Genomic DNA, 15,970 nt, shown 5'->3' with positions numbered 1-15,970 from the left:
AAGAAGTTTAATGTGAACTCCCAAAATGTGTAATTAGTTTCCACTTGGCTCTAAGCTCAAGGCTAAGTTCAGAAATGAACAGAATCAAGTGCTTAGAGGATGTCTGGTTCTGGGGCTTTTTTTGGGGGGGGATGGAGTCTTTGCGATGTCACCCAGGCTGGAGTGCCGTGGCGCGATCTCAGGTCACTGTGTTGGAACCGAACTGTCGATTCCTTCCTGGGCAGGGGTCGCCGCGAAGGATCACCGACACGAGATTCACAGCAGAGAGTTATTTATTACTAGCGCGCTAGGGTCCCAAGCTCTAAGTTGGCCTTGGGACCCTGACTGCTTGTTACAGGCTGTTTATATAGGCAAACACAAGTTCAAACACAGCTTAGGGCGCGAAATTCAAACAAAGCTTTAGGCGCGTGGTAATTGGGTCTGTCTATGGCCTGAGCAAGGTGTCTTGTTCTAATTGGTTAGAGCAGGACCTTATGAGGTTTTTTCCTGGAGTTGTTGATTCCGGGAACTTCGAGGCAGGGTGGGACCCCCGGAATTGGCAGGGTGGGACCCCATGAGGTTGTTTCCCGGAATTGGCAGGGTGGGACCCTATCAGGGTGGGACCCTATTGAGGCAGGGTGGGACCCTATCCAGAGCCACCTGGTGTTAATTTTTTTTAAGTTCTTTTTTTTATGAGGCCTAGTTTCTAAGTTTTATGCAGCCTAGTTTCATTCCCTCCTCTTTTTGTGTCAGAGGCTCAATTTTGAGCCTTTTCTTCAGTCCTGAGGCTCTGGTATTGTTGGGTCAGAACCATAGCATGTACTATGTTTATTCTTTTTTTTTTTTTTTTTTTTTTGAGACGGAGTCTCGCTCTGCCGCCCAGGCTGGAGTGCAGTGGCCGGATCTCAGCTCACTGCAAGCTCCGCCTCCCGGGTTTACACCATTCTCCGGCCTCAGCCTCCCGAGTAGCTGGGACTATAGGCACCCGCCACCACGCCCGGCTAGTTTTTTTTGTATTTTTAGTAGAGACGGGGTTTCACTGTGTTAGCCAGGATGGTCTCGATCTCCTGACCTCGTGATCCGCCCGTCTCGGCCTCCCAAAGTGCTGGGATTACAGGCTTGAACCACCGCGCCCGGCCGTTTATTCTATTTTTAATAAGGGTGAGTAAGCAGTTGAGTATGCATGGCCTGAAAGTCAGGATGAGCATGAGCAGGATGAGGGGTCTTAAGATGGTGGAGATTAGGGTGCTAAGCCAAGGGGATTGGTTGTACTAATTTTTAAACTAACTTTGTTGAGATTTTCTTTTTTTTTTTTTTTTTTTTGTCTAATCTTTTTTTTAGTTTTGCCATAGAATCTTTAACTATTCTTGAATGATCTGCATAAAAACAACATTGCTCTTTTAGGGCTGCACAGAGCCCGCCCTCTTTCAGAAAGACAATTTCTAGTCTTCGTCGGTTTTGTAATACAACTTCAAACAGAGAAGTCAAGGACTCTTCAAGTTTTGTGATAGATTGTTCTATGGCTCTAAGGTCTTTATCTATGGCTACTTTAAGTTGTTGCAGATGATGGTTACCATGCACTAGGGCTGCTCTCCTGGTCTTAACTCCAGCCGCTACCTTAATTCCTAACATGTCGGCGAGGGTGAGGGAGATTAAGGGCGGGGAAGTGCTTTGAGGAGTTTTTAGTTGGGGCTTCTCCAATATGGAAACCGGGGGCTTCTTAGCTTCTAATAAAACCTGGTCTGGCCTTACTGCAACAGGGGCAGTGTCTGGATTGACCAATAGTCTGATTTGGAGGGGAATTTTAGGCGGGTTGTGCTGGTATAAATAGAGACCTTATATTAACCTTGTTGTTACTTATCTGTTATCAGATTTTGCCGCATCTTCAAACTTGATGCGAACCAGGTTGCAATTTTCCGAATATCGGGTTGTGGTACAGGGCTGGACAAAGGACATGGTTATATACTAAGGTTTTGTGGCCTATTTCTACTCTCTATTATTAGTAGTCACACAGGACCAGCTTTTGCAATACAAGTGAGTCAGATCTCTACAAGTTTTTTTCATTTGTCCTGTCCTGAATCCGGGACAGGCATAAAACCCATTCCGGCTGATGGACACCTTTCTAGCCTGTCCTTTCCATTCTTGTCTATCTTGAGGAGTTCCTAATAGGACTCCTGTGGGACCAGTAAACCGGGGGCCTGTGTCTTTTATCTTTTCTGCTATATATTTTTTTTTAGGTTGAAATAGAGGTCTGGAAACCAAGTCTTTATAGGAGCATTCTCGGAGGTCTTATTTAAGACCTCTTGATTATTAAAATTAATTATCTGTCAGGTCAGGCTAAATGGCCGGTGGGGGTTAGCGTCAAAAACTACACTAGAGACGGCGCAGGGAAGAAGGGCAAACAATAAGCAAGGAGTTAGATACGAGAGAGTCTTATCTTGAGCGGGTCCGCGGAGCGTCGGAGTTTCCATGTCTCAAGTGGTGTTGGTCCGGACGTCTCTGGAGCAGCCTTGGCGTGGGATGCGTGGATCTAAGTGGAGATTCCGTCAACCTTTATGGCTGTGGGCGTGGTCAGGAGAACAATGTAGGGTCCTTTCCACCGAGGCTTTAGTCTTTGAGTACGGTGCCGTCTAACGTAGACAGAGTCTCCCACCTGGAAGGGGTGACTGGTCTGTGGATGTCCTGGTTGGTACAGTTCTGCCAAGGGGGCCCAGATTTGGGCCTGTACTGCTTGGAGTCCTTTTAGCCGAGCCTGTAGGTCAGTTTTAGGATCGGAGGGGGAGAAGGAGTTAAGCAAGGTTGACAAAGGGGGAGGTCCTCCGTAGAGGATTTCATATGGAGTGAGCCCAAAACGGTTAGGTGTATTTTGGGCCTTTAACAGAGTTAAGGATAGGAGGCGTCTCCAATCTTTTAAACCAGTCTCTAAGGTCAATTTAGTAAGGGTCTCTTTTATTGTTCTATTCATTCTTTTTACCTGTCCTGAGCTCTGGAGTCCATAGGCACAATGTAATTTCCAATTAATCCCCAATATCCTGGCGAGCCCCTGACTTACCTGAGAAACGAAGGCCGGCCCGTTATTTGACCTAATTACCTTGGGAAGTCTGAATCTAGGAAAGATTTCTTCTAAAATTTTCTTGGCTACTATGTGTGCCGTTTCTTGCCAGGTGGGGTAGGCTTTTACCCATCCTGAAAAGGTATCTACAAACACCAGTAAGTACTTATATCCAGCATAGTGAGGTTTTACTTCAGTGAAGTCTATTTCCTAATAGACTCCTGGGCGGTTACCACGAGTTCGTTTCCTTTCTGGCACTCGGGTAGCCCCAGCGTTTACCTGCTGACAGACCTTACAGGCAGATGTCACTTGTTCTACGAGGGTACTTGCCTTTGGGATTAGAAAGTCAGTTTTTTCAATCAGTAATTTTAGCTTTCAATTACTCAAGTGTGTCCAGGCATGCATCTGCTGGATCATTGCCAGGGCCTCCTTTTGGGGAAGGACTATTTTTCCTCCTTTTTCCTAGTTTTTAGTGTCTTTGTTCTTTATAGCCCTTATGGCTTTTGCTTTTTCCTGGTCTTCTGGGGTATAAGTATGTTCAATAGTTATGTGGCTGGTTTCGTCCTACTGCGACTGGATCCTGTCCTTTCTGATGCCCGGGGCAGTGAATTATAGCCACTTCTTGAGGAAGAAAAAGGGCTTTTAATAAGGCAATTATTTCAACTTTGTTCTTGATTTCCTTTCTTTCTGAGGTTAGGAGACCTCTTCTTTCATAGATACTTCCATGAGTATGAGCCGTTGCAAAGGCATACCGGCTATCAGTATAAATGTTAGCTTTCTTTCCCTTGGACAGCTCTAGGGCCTTGGTTAGTGCTATTAACTCAGCCTTTTGTGCAGACGTGCCAGGAGGTAGTGATTGTGCCCAAATGGTGTTGTGGCCATTTACTACCGCCGCTCCCGCCCTCCGGGTACCTGAGTCAAGGTAACTGCTGCCGTCTGTGTACCAGGTGTGATCCGCGTCTGGGAGTTCTTGGTCTTTAAGGTCTTCCCGTGTTCCATGGGTCTCAGCCAGTACTTGCCGACAATCGTGTGGGCTTGGTTGGTCTTCTGGTACCGGCAGCAGCGTAGCAGGGTTTAGGGTGACCGGAGGGCCAAACTGGACGCGGTCCGTGTCCAGTAGGAGGGCCTGGTAGTGGGTTAGGCGTGCGTTGGTTATCCACCGGTCCGGGGGCTGCCGCACTATGGCCTCTAGAGCATGTGGGGTAATAACAGTTAGTGGCTGCCCAAGGGTTAACTTAGCAGAGTCCTTGACCAGCATAGCGGTGGCTGCCATGATGCGAAGACACGGGGGCCAGCCGGCCGCCTCCGCTTCTCTCCCTCTCTCCCTGGTCCTTTCTCTCTCACAACTGCCGCCAGGATTTTTGTTAAATGCTTATCCTTCACTCGGTTCTTACGATCCTCTCGCTCTATCTGTTCCTTCGCTAACCTGGCTTCCCTTTCCTCAGGGGTTTCTCTCTTATTTTACGCTTTTTTTTGCCTCCTTAACCAATTCCTGTAATCCATAGGTTTGATTCCATCTAGTCTTTGGAGTTTTCCTTTGATATTTAATGCAGCTTGGTCTATGAATGCCATAGCTACGGCAGCCTTATGTTCTAGGGCCTCTGGGTCTAATGGGGTATATATTTGGAACCCTTCCAGAAGCCTTTCCATGAAGGCTGCCGGGCTTTCATCCCTTTCCTGAGTTATGGTCCTTACCTTGGCCAAATTTGTGGGGCGCTTTCCTGCCCCTTTGAGACCTGCCAACAGAGCCTGGTGATAGATTTGGAGACTCTCCCTACCTGGTGCCGTTTCATAGTCCCAGTCTGGGCGGGTGAGGGGAAATCCCTCGTCTATTTTATTGGGAAGTTGGGTTGGGAGGCCTCCTGGTCCTGGCACATTTTTCCGGGCCTCCAGGAGGACTTGCTGCCTTTCTTCAGTGGTTAGGAGGACCTGCAAGAGTTGCTGGCAATCATCCTAAGTGGGCTGGTGAGTGAGGAGAATGGATTTTATTAATGAGGTTAGGGCCTGGGGGTCTTGGGAAAAGGAAGGGTTATGGGTTTTCTAGTTGTAGAGGTCAGAGGCAGAGAAGGGCCAGTACTGGACCGTGCGATTGACAGTACGGAGGGGAAAAAGGAGGATTGCTAAGTGGAAGGGCCTTCTGGGTCCTCAGTCCGCCGCAAGCGGAGACGAGGAGGTGTCGGCGGCGGCGTCCGAGGGGTGAGTTTGGGCGGGGCTGGAGAAGGAGACGGGGTGGAGGGAGGGGCCGAGGGAGAAGTTGGAGAAAGGGTAGGGGCCGAGGTGGTAGAGGGAAGAGCTGGGGACAAGACAGGGGGCAAGGGTGAAGCGTAAGGTGGAGGTCCCAGAAGGGGGTTTTGAGGTGGAGGAGGCAGGGGATCAAGAAGGAGGAGGTCCCTCTGGGGTTCATCTGGGAGGACTGGCTTATGCGGGTCCGGATTCCGATTCTTTGGGGCTTCTAAGGCAAGGAGGGTAGATTGGGATGGGGAAGGGGAATGGAGGAAGGGTTTCACCCAAGAGGGAGGGTTTCGGACCAGATCCTCCCAAGTAATTATGTAGGCCACCTGGTCTGGGTGTCCGTGTGGCCCAGGATCCATCACTGTTGCTTTAACCTGTAAGATAATTGGGAGGTCAAATGTTTCGTCCCGGGGCCACCCAACATGGAGGGTAGGCCACTCGGACGAGCAGAATTTTCGCCATCGTCCCCTACAGACTTCTATGGAGAGGTTGTGGGCTCGAGCCCGAACGTCAGGGAAGTGAGTCAGGGTCAGAGACAAAGGAGTCGTCAACGTCTGTCTTATTTCGTCCACGTATAACAAGGACAAAAGGAAAGTAACAAAAACAAAGACCAGACAAGTAAGGAGAAGCCGCACGGCCAGAGAGTGGCGCCACAAGATCACAAAATATTCAGACGGCAGGGGCGGCCTGCCTACAGATTTGAAGAGGCTGACTGAATCATTAGCCTTCTCCCAGACTACCGCCAGGGCATCCCCCGGGGCGTAAGTGGGAAGGTGCCGGACACGTCTGTCCCCCTTCCCCACTTAATTCAGAAGGAGTACTCCCCAGAGTTCAGAGTTAGCCGGCAAGACAGACAGAACAAAACGAAAGTACCTGGTAGGTCCGTTCAGTCAGCAGTCCGTGGCCCGGGCCAGATGGGTCTCCGCCGGATGGGTCGGGGGTCCTCGGACGACCCCACTTCCCGGCCAATGCACCAAATGTTGGAACCGAACTGTCGATTCCTTCCGGGGCAGGGGTCGCCGCGAAGGATCACCGACACGAGATTCACAGCAGAGAGTTATTTATTACTAGCGCGCTAGGGTCCCAAGCTCTAAGTTGGCCTTGGGACCCTGACTGCTTGTTACAGGCTGTTTATATAGGCAAACACAAGTTCAAACACAGCTTAGGGCACGAAATTCAAACAAAGCTTTAGGCGCGTGGTAATTGGGTCTGTCTATGGCCTGAGCAAGGTGTCTTGTTCTAATTGGTTAGAGCAGGACCTTATGAGGTTTTTTCCTGGAGTTGTTGATTCCGGGAACTTCGAGGCAGGGTGGGACCCCCGGAATTGGCAGGGTAGGACCCCATGAGGTTGTTTCCCGGAATTGGCAGGGTGGGACCCTATCAGGGTGGGACCCTATTGAGGCAGGGTGGGACCCTATCCAGAGCCACCTGGTGTTAATTTTTTTAAGTTCTTTTTTTTATGAGGCCTAGCGGCCTAGTTTCAACTGCAACCTCTGCCTCCCAGGTTCAAGTGATTCTCCTGCCTCAGCCTCCTAAGTAGCTAGGGTTACAGGTGCCCACCACCACACCCAGCTAATTTTTTTTTTTTTTTTTTTTTTGAAGCAGAGTCCTGCTCTTGCCCAGGCTAGAGTGCAATGATGTGATCCTGGCTCACTGCAACCTCTGCCTCCCAGGTTTAAGGGATTCTCCTGCTTCTCAGTCTCCTGAGTAGCTGAGACTACAGGTGCACGCTACCACACCCAGCATATTTTTTGTATTTTCAGTAGAGACAAGGTCTCACTATGTTGCCCAGGCTGGTCTCGAACTCCTGAGTTTAGGCAATCTGCCCACCTTGGCCTCTCAAAGTGCTAAGATTATAAGAGTTAGCCACTGCGCCCGGCCCCTGGGACTTCTTTTTAGAGGCTTTGTTTGCTTGCCACCACCACTCTTCCCTTCCCTTCCCTTTTAATTTATTGTGAATAGGTAATATAGTCATGTGTTTCAAAAAATCAGAAAATATAAGGTACACAGAGAAAAGTTTTCACCTCTTTCCTCTCCCTCATCTGCCCAGTTTCTCTTACACACACACACACACACACACACACACACACACACACACACACACACACAGAGGAGCACTTTTATCAGTCTTTGTTTACCCTTCCAGAGATTATACAAATGGCAAATACAGTCTTCTCAGACCTTTTTTTTTTTTTTTTTTACAGAAAACGTAGTAAACTGTTGTGCACATTGCACTTTTCATTCAACAATGAAAACAGCCTCCTTGTGTTTTGTCATGGCTGTGTAGTATTCTCTTGTGTGGAGATGCAACGTTTATTTAACCAGCCCTCTGTAGAAAGACATTTGAAGGTGTTGGAGACAAAATTAAAGTTCTAATCCAGAAAACCTTTCCACAAAAGTGGAAGAGAAAACAGTTTTATTATTAAATAAACATTAAACCGACTGCAGTGGGCATCACAGGCAATCCACGAAAGAGATTACAAAGAGAAAGAAATTTCATCCTCCTATATAACCAAGCAGGTATAACCTATTGCACTCAAGTCCTCAAATAATAACTAGGGCCAGGGGTGGTGGCTCATGCCTGTAATTCCAACACTTTGGGAGGCCAAGGTGGGCAGATCACTTAAAGTCAGGAGTTTGAGACCAGCTTGGCCAACATGACGGAACCCCATCTCTACTAAAAATACAAAAATTAGCCGGATGTGGTGGTGCATGCCTGTAATTCCAACTTGGGAGGCAGAGGCAGGATAATTGCTTGAACCTGAGAGGCAGAGGTTGCAATGAGCTGAGATTGCGCCACTGTACTCCAGCCTGGACAACAGAGCAAGACTCTGTCTCAAAAAAAAAAAAAATAGTCCTCAAGTCAGATGACTGCACAACATGATTTGCAACATATTTCATCCTGAATTCACCTGGTAGTTGGAGTGGCCATCTGCGTTAGCTAATTGTCTTTATCCAGAGGAAATAGAAACTTACATCTTTATGATAGATGATGGACTGTTTTGCAGCTTGGAGCCAGGCACTGAAGTTAGGCTCCCATCCTCCCATGGAGACTGGATGAGAAGGGTGCTATCTTGATGTTTACCTTCCAAAGAGATGACTCCTAGGTCCTTGGGAAAACATTCCTGGCTTGTAAAACTGGTAGGAGGTCATTTGGCTTTTAAAAAGACTCCCATCTTAAAGGAACAGATAAATAATTGAGAAGTTTTCTGAAGTGTTTGCTCTAGAATATTTAAGAACAGTAAACGGGATGTTTCTTTCCCTTTTCTGCACCAGGAAGAATTAGTTTATTTTTCTTATTTGCCCTTAGAAGGGCATTTGGGTTTCCAGTCAGTCCCTCCCAGGAAGGATGTTGGAGTGGATAATGATCAAGGAGTTTCTCTGTACTGATGTAGGAAGTTGCCCCAGAATTAATTATATGTGCACACACACACACAAAGGAGATGCAGAAAAGCATGTGGAGTGTGGCGCAACCCATGCTAATGTCGCTTGTCAAGGACTGGGTGGAGGGTGCATTGGCATTCGGAAAAGGCAACTCTCTGGTTTTGCTTTCATGCGCCATCCTTGCAGGTCTTTAGCCCTTAAGGTACCGTGCAAGACCCAGCTCTTGTCAGCTTTGTCAGCACATGCGGATGAGAAAAGCACCTCCCTCCCAGGATTGCTGTTAAGGATGCACTGAGCTAGTATGTGCAAAGTGCTTGGCACCACACTGGCAAACAGTGAGTGCTCAATAAATATCATTAAAAAGCTGTCTCACTTTGGGAGGATATCCACCACAGACGCTTGATGTCCCCAAACTACACTCTGCCTGCCCCCACCACACCCCCAGCTGAAATGCAGTTTTGAGGCAGGCCTGAGACACGTGATGCTCCTACAGACACCAAGTGACCAACTAGGTAAATTATTTGCAGAATGAGATCAGGGCTGGATGTGTTGGTTTACACGTGTAATCCCAGCACTTTGGGAGGTTGAGGCAGGAGGATTGCTTGAGCCCAGCAGTTTGAGACCAGCCTGGGCAACATAATGAGACCCTGTTTCTACAAAAAAATACAAAAATTACTAGGCATGGTGGCACATACCTGTGGTCCCAGCTACTTAAGAGGCTGAGGTGGGAGGATTGCTGGAGCCCAGAAGTTCAAGGCTGCAGTGAACCGTGATGGTGCCACAGCACTCCAGCCTGGGTGACAGAGCGAGATGCCATCTCAAAAACAAAACAAAACAAAAAAAATGGTTGGGCACGGTGGCTCACACCTGTAATCCCAGCACTTTGGGAGGCCAAGGCTGGTGGATCACCTGAGGTTGGGAGTTCGAGACTAGCCTCACCAACATGGAGAAACCCCATCTCTACTAAAAATACAAAATTACCCGGGCATAGTGGTACATGCCTATAATCCCAGCTACTTGGGAGGCTGAGGCAGGAGAGTCACTTGAACCTGGGAAGTGGAGGTTGCAGTGAGCCGAGACCACGCCATTGAACTCCAGCTTGGGTAACAAGAGTGAACTCCGTCACCAAAAAAAAAGAGAGATCAGAACTCCAGACTCAGTCCAAGGGGTGGACTTTCCCAAGGATGCCCCTGCGAGCTGGTACCTCAAGGCAGGTAGGAGGGAAGGAAGTGAGGTAAGGAAGAAGGTGCCTTCCAGGAGGAAACTGCACTTTTGAAGGCCAAGGGGTAGAGCCAGCAGGGTGCCTTCAAGGGCCTGATAGGAAGACAGGGTGGGGACCCAGAGAGAGAGACAGAGTACCTTGGAAGCCAAGATCATGGAGAGATGGAAGGCTGCTTTGGCCTGCGTGACATTGAAAGGGACCACATCAGATGCAAGCAGGCTCAGAAGCCACTGCAGCCATCCTGGAGAGAAATAACGTCACCCTGGGCAAAGAGCATAACCCCCCAAGGGGTTCACCTTGCAGGCTGCCTAGTCAGAGCCGATTCATCAAGACAGGAGAATTGCAACAGAGAAAGAGTAATTCACGCAGAGCCAGCTGTGCCGGAGACCAGAGTTTTATTACTCAAATCAGTCTCTCCCGAGCATTCAGGGAGGAGAGTTTTTAAGGATAACCTGGTGGGTGGGGAGAAGCCAGTGCACCAGGAGTGCTGATTGGTTAGGGATGAAATCACAGGGAGTCGAAGTTGTCTTCTTGAGCTGAGTCAATTCTTGAGTGGGAGCCACAAGATCAGATGAGCCAGTTTATTGACATGGGTGGTGCCAGCTGATCCATCAAGTGCAGAGTCTGAAAAATATCTCAAGCACTGATGATAGAAGCAGTTTAGGGAGGGTCAGAATCTTGTAACCTCCAGCTGCATGACTCCTAAACCAAAATTTCTAATCTTGTGGCTAATGTTAGTCCTACAAAGGCAACTTAGTTCCCAGGCAAGAAGGTCTGCTTTGGGAAAGGGCTGTTGAAAGTATAAACTAAGTTTCTCCCAAAGTTAGTTCAGCTTATGCCCAGGAATGAACAAGGACAGCTTGGAGGTTAGAAGCAAGATAAGAGTACATCGGCCGGGCGCGGTGGCTCAAGCCTGTAATCCCAGCACTTTGGGAGGCCGAGGCGGGCGGATCACAAGGTCAGGAGATCGAGACCACAGTGAAACCCCGTCTCTACTAAAAATACAAAAAATTAGCCGGGCGCGGTGGCGGGCGCCTGTAGTCCCAGCTACTCAGGAGGCTGAGGCAGGAGAATGGCGGGAACCCGGGAGGCGGAGCTTGCAGTGAGCTGAGATCGCGCCACTGCACTTCAGCCTGGGCAACAGCGTGAGACTCCGTCTCAAAAAAAAAAAAAAAAAAAAAAAAAAAGAGTATATCAAGTTAGATCTCTCACTGTCGGCCGGGCACGGTAGCTTACGCCTGTAATCCCAGCACTTTGGGAGGCTGAGGCGAGTGGATCACCTGAGGTCGGGAGTTCGAGGCCAGCCTGACCAATACAGAGAAACCTCGTCTCTACTAAAAATACAAAAATTAGCCGGGCATGGTGGTGCGTGCCTGTAATCCCAGCTACTCAGGAGGCTGAGGCAGAAGAATCGCTTGAACCCAGGAGACGGAGACTGCAGTGAGCCGAGAACACACCATTGCACTCCAGTCTGGGCAACAAGAGTGAAACTCCGTCTCAAAGAAAAAAAAAAAAAAGATCTCTCACTGTCTCAGTCATAATTTTGCAAAGGTGGTTTCAAGAGGGACCTGCACTGGGCGTGGTACACTGGGCCAACCTGACACATAGACCAAAAGGTTCTTCTTTTTGATCTCCTAGAATGTTTTTCAGGATGTTGGTCACCAACTGAACAAACGGACTCTGCAGGAAAAGGACAGAACGGCCCTCCCTCTCTCCCGGGCTGGCAGGTGGGAGCTGAGAGGAAATGCATGTGAGGAGGCACGGTGGGGCCTGTCTCTGCCCTGAGAACCTACAGCAAGAGTGACTGTTCCGGCTTAAAGCTGCCCACTCAAACCTCCAAAGTGGAGGTCCCCAGGAGACACTCCCTCCTGCCATGTTGCTGGGGTGGTGTACGCTGGGAGACTTTTTTATTTTATTTTTTTATTTTATTTGAGATGGAGTCTCGCCTCTATCACCTGGGCTGGAGTGCAGTGGCACAATCTCAGCTCACTGCAACCTCCACCTCCCGCGTTCTCCTGCCTCAGCCTCCCAAGTAGCTGGGATTACAGGCACTGCCACCACGCTCAGCTAATTTTTGTATTTTTAGTAGAGACGGGGTTTCAACATGTTGGTCAGGCTGGTCTCGAACTCTTGGCCTCAAGTGATCTGCTCGCCTAAGGCTTCCCAAAGTGCTGGGATTACAGGTGTTAGCCACTGCACTGGGCCACTGGGAGGCTTTTAGAACTGCCTGGAAACCACAGCCAGAAGAGTGAAGCCTGTGGCAGGGTGACCCACCCACCCTGGCTCCCTGCTGTGGTTGACCTGGTCAGCCCTGCCCTAGATTTGGGCAAATCTAGCCCCAGTTCAGGAATCCTGGCCCCAGGCCCAGTTTCTGCCTTGCCCTGCCCTGTCCTTCCCTGGCTTAGGGAGAACTCTCTGACTCTCAGGGCGCACTGCTTGGCCGTGGCTTGACTTATATATACCTTTTAACACTTTCTCTACAATGGCCTGTAGGTCTGCATGTGTGTCCCCGACCTTGCAAATGGGGTCGTGTGCTGACAGTGGTCCTTGCTCTTCAAGTCTCTGAGCTCCAAGAAGGAGGAGCTGACTTTGAATTGTTCATTCTGAACAACCGCCACCCCCCCGCCGCCCACCCCTGAGGCTCAGCCTCAGATAAGAGTTAGGCAGGACTGGTTTCACAAGGTACAGGTCACAAAGACCTCATTGATAAAACAGGATGCAGTAAAGAAGCTGGCCAGATCCGCCAAAACTTGTTTGGTGATGAAAGCAACCTCTGGTCCTCCTCACTGCTCATTATAATATATACGCTAATTATAATATATTAGCATGCTAAGAGACACTCCCACCAGTGCCACGACAATTCACAAATGCCATGGCAATGGCTGGAAGCTACCCTATATGGTCTCAAATGGGGTGTGGTGGCAGGCACCTGTAATTCCAGCTGCTCAGGAGGCTGAGGACTGAGAATTGCTTGAACCCAGGAGGTGGAGGGTGCAGTGAGCTGGAGATAACACCACTGCACTCCAGCCTGGGCGACTGAGCGAAACTCCATCTCAAAAGAATAGCACAGGCCAGTGGCCTCTCTCAGAGTTCAGTGGTTAGAATGTAAGACACAAATTTTTCCCTCTTGATGGGGAAAAATATTACCATTGAGAGAATAAAGGCGAATAGCACTGCTAGTTGCCACAATATCCATTCTCCTGTTTCTTTCATAGTGATAGAACCCCTGACTTTTCACTGGGCACAAGGCAGCCCAGAGGAAAGACCACATTTCCCAGGCTTCCTTCTGGTCAGGATGGCCATGCGACTACATTTAGACAAATGAGATGTGATAAAGAATAATGTCTGTAAATTCTAGGCTGTATACTTAAAAGGCTCTCTACTTCCCATTTCCCCCTTCTTGCTGGCAGGAAACAGATGTAATGGCTAAATCTGGAGCAGCTGTCTTGGACCACGAGGAGGAAGCCAACAGTTGAAAATAATACATATGCATATACACACTCAGTCACACAAGATGTGGACTGGAAAGATACATACCAAAATGTTAGCCTAGTTAGCTCTAGGGGAGGGGAGGAATCCCAGGTGATTTTTTTTTTCTTCTTCTTGGCTCTTTTCTTTTTCTTTCTTTCTTTCTTTCTTTCTTTCTTTCTTTCTTTCTTTCTTTCTTTCTTTCTTTCTTTCTTTTTTTTCTTTCTTTCTCTCTCTCTCTCTTTCTTTCTCTCTCCCTCTTTCTTTCTTTCTTTCTTTTCATTTATTTATTTTGAGATGCACTTTCACTCTTGTCACCCAGGCTAGAGTGCAGTGGCACAATCAACTCACTGTAACCTCTGCCTCCTGGGTTCAAGCAATTCTCCTGCCTCGGCCTCCCGAGTAGCTGGGATTACAGGTGCCTGGACCACACCCGGCTAAATTTTGTATTTTTAGCAGAGTTGGGGTTTCACCATGTTGGCCAGGCTGATCTCGAACTCCTCACCTCAGGTGGTCCACCCACCTCAGCCTCCCAAAGTGCTGGGATTACAGGCGTGAGCCACCGCACCCGACTGGTATTTTATTGTACTCTGAATTTTTCTTTGAACATGTTTCAAAATCCAACAAAAATAAAGAAAAGTAAGAAAAGAAGAGTCCTATAAATAGATCCTATTGTTTAATTCACCTACATTTGCTTCAGATCAGCCTCCAGAGGTCACATACACACACACTTGGACTTAGATTTTTTGGAATATTTGGCAGTATTTTCTGTGGGTTATGGAACTTTTTTTTCAGATGTTCTTTTTACTGAACAGAATGTCTTGGAGATGATCCCATGTCCTATGTATAGCGTGACCTCATTTCTTGTAACCAGCACAAAGCACTCCCTGGCTGGGCATGCTGGGGTTTACTGGGTGGCCCCTGTTGGTGGACATCTGCACTGTTTCTCATGTTAAGCTACTGAAAACAATGCAGCAGTGAACGTCCTCAAACCCGCCTCTCTGTGCACCCGAGTGAAGCTTTGGAGTCTCACACAAGGGCGACTCTCTCGTGTAGGTTCTAATCTGGCTTCCCTGCTTATTTGCTGCATAACCCTCAGGTGACTTACTGTGCATCTCTGAGTCTCTGCCTCTTCATCTGCAAAATAGGGAAAATAACAAGCCTGACCCATAAAATTACTGTGAAGATAATAACAATTGAAATTTATCACGTGTTTACTGCATGCCAGGCGCTTTTCTAAGTGTTTCCCCTGAATTAACTAATTTAGTACTCACAACAGGATGACATGAGGTCATGCTTAGACAGCTGCCCTGAAAGTTTTTTAGAAGCTCCTGGCTTTCAGACAACCAGCATGAAATCTGACTAAATTTTCATATGGAAATGACTTCCATATGAAATATGGAAATGCCCTTCCACAGAGTTCTTAGGGTTGATGGATGTATTAGTCTATTCTCTCACTCTAATAAAGACGTAACTGAGGCCAGGCACGGTGGCTCATGCCTGTAATCCTAGCACTTTGGGAGGCCGAGGCAGGTAGATCACAAGGTCAGAAGTTCGAGACTAACCTGGCCAACATAGTGAAACCCTGTCTCTACTAAAATACAAAACTTAGCCAGGTATGGTGGCACACACCTGTAGTCCCAGCTACTCAGGAGGCTGAGGCAGGGGAATCTCTTGAACTTGGGAGACAGAGGTTGCAGTGAGCCGAGATGGCACCCTTGCACTCCAGCCTAGGTGACAAAGCAAGACTCTGTTTCTAAAATAAAATAAAATAAAATAAAATAAAATAAAATAAATAAAGACATACCTGAGACTGAGTAATTTATAAATGAAAGAGGTTTAGTGGACTCACAGTTCCACATGACTGGAGAGGCCTCACAATCATGGCTGAAGATGAAGGAAGAGTCAAGGGATATCTTACATGGTGGCAGGCAAGGGAACTCTCCCTGATAAAAACATCAGATCTGGCCAGGCGCGGTGGCTCAAGCCTGTAATCCCAGCACTTTGGGAGGCCGAGACGGGCGGATCACAAGGTCAGGAGATCGAGACCATCCTGGCTAACACGGTGAAACCCCGTCTCTACTAAAAAATACAAAAACCTAGCCGGGCGAGGTGGCGGGCGTCTGTAGTCCCAGCTACTCGGGAGGCTGAGGCAGGAGAATGGCGTGAACCCGGGAGGCGGAGCTTGCAGTGAGCTGAGATCCGGCCACTGCACTCCAGTCTGGGCGACAAAGCGAGACTCTGTCTCAACAACAACAACAACAAAAACATCAGATCTCTTGAGACATCTTCATTATCACGAGAACAGCATGAGAAAAACCCGCCCCCTAATTCAATTGCCTCCCATGGGGTCCCTCCCATGACATGTGGGTATTATTACAATTCAAGGTGAGATGTCAGTAGGGACACAGTACCAAACCATATCAGTGGACTTGTGGACCTTGTAAAGTGCAAACATTCTCTGGTGTAAATTAATGGCCACACATTCCTCCCAACCCTCATTCACACTCCTTTGCAATGTGACTCTGCTATTCCTCCCATCCAAGGTGGAGTCTGTTTCTCCGCTGACTTGAATCTGAGTGAGCCATGTGACTTGCTTTGACCAATAGCGTGTGACAGAAGTGACATCCTGT

The 15,970-nt window shown here is 48.3% G+C and overlaps 1 long non-coding RNA gene across 3 annotated transcripts in view; it reads right to left on the bottom strand.

The window, feature by feature from the left end:
• LOC139358485 (uncharacterized) overlaps positions 1 to 15,970 on the bottom strand; it is a 142,466-nt gene that overhangs the window by 25,854 nt on the left and 100,642 nt on the right. The window contains exon 3 of one of the 3 annotated variants that reach the window (XR_011613443.1): positions 255 to 2,731. The exons of 1 other annotated variant lie outside the window; for it this stretch is intronic. This is a non-coding gene — a long non-coding RNA (uncharacterized lncRNA). Of the gene's footprint in view, positions 1 to 254; positions 2,732 to 14,514; positions 15,579 to 15,970 lie in introns of those variants that run through there. One more of the 3 variants, XR_011613441.1, reaches the window with a different exon arrangement.

This window comes from Macaca nemestrina, chromosome 15 (assembly GCF_043159975.1).
Source record: "Macaca nemestrina isolate mMacNem1 chromosome 15, mMacNem.hap1, whole genome shotgun sequence".
Taxonomy (NCBI): Eukaryota; Metazoa; Chordata; class Mammalia; order Primates; family Cercopithecidae; genus Macaca; species Macaca nemestrina.
Note: the sequence above shows the minus strand (reverse complement) of the source record. Positions and strands in the feature narration are given on the sequence as shown.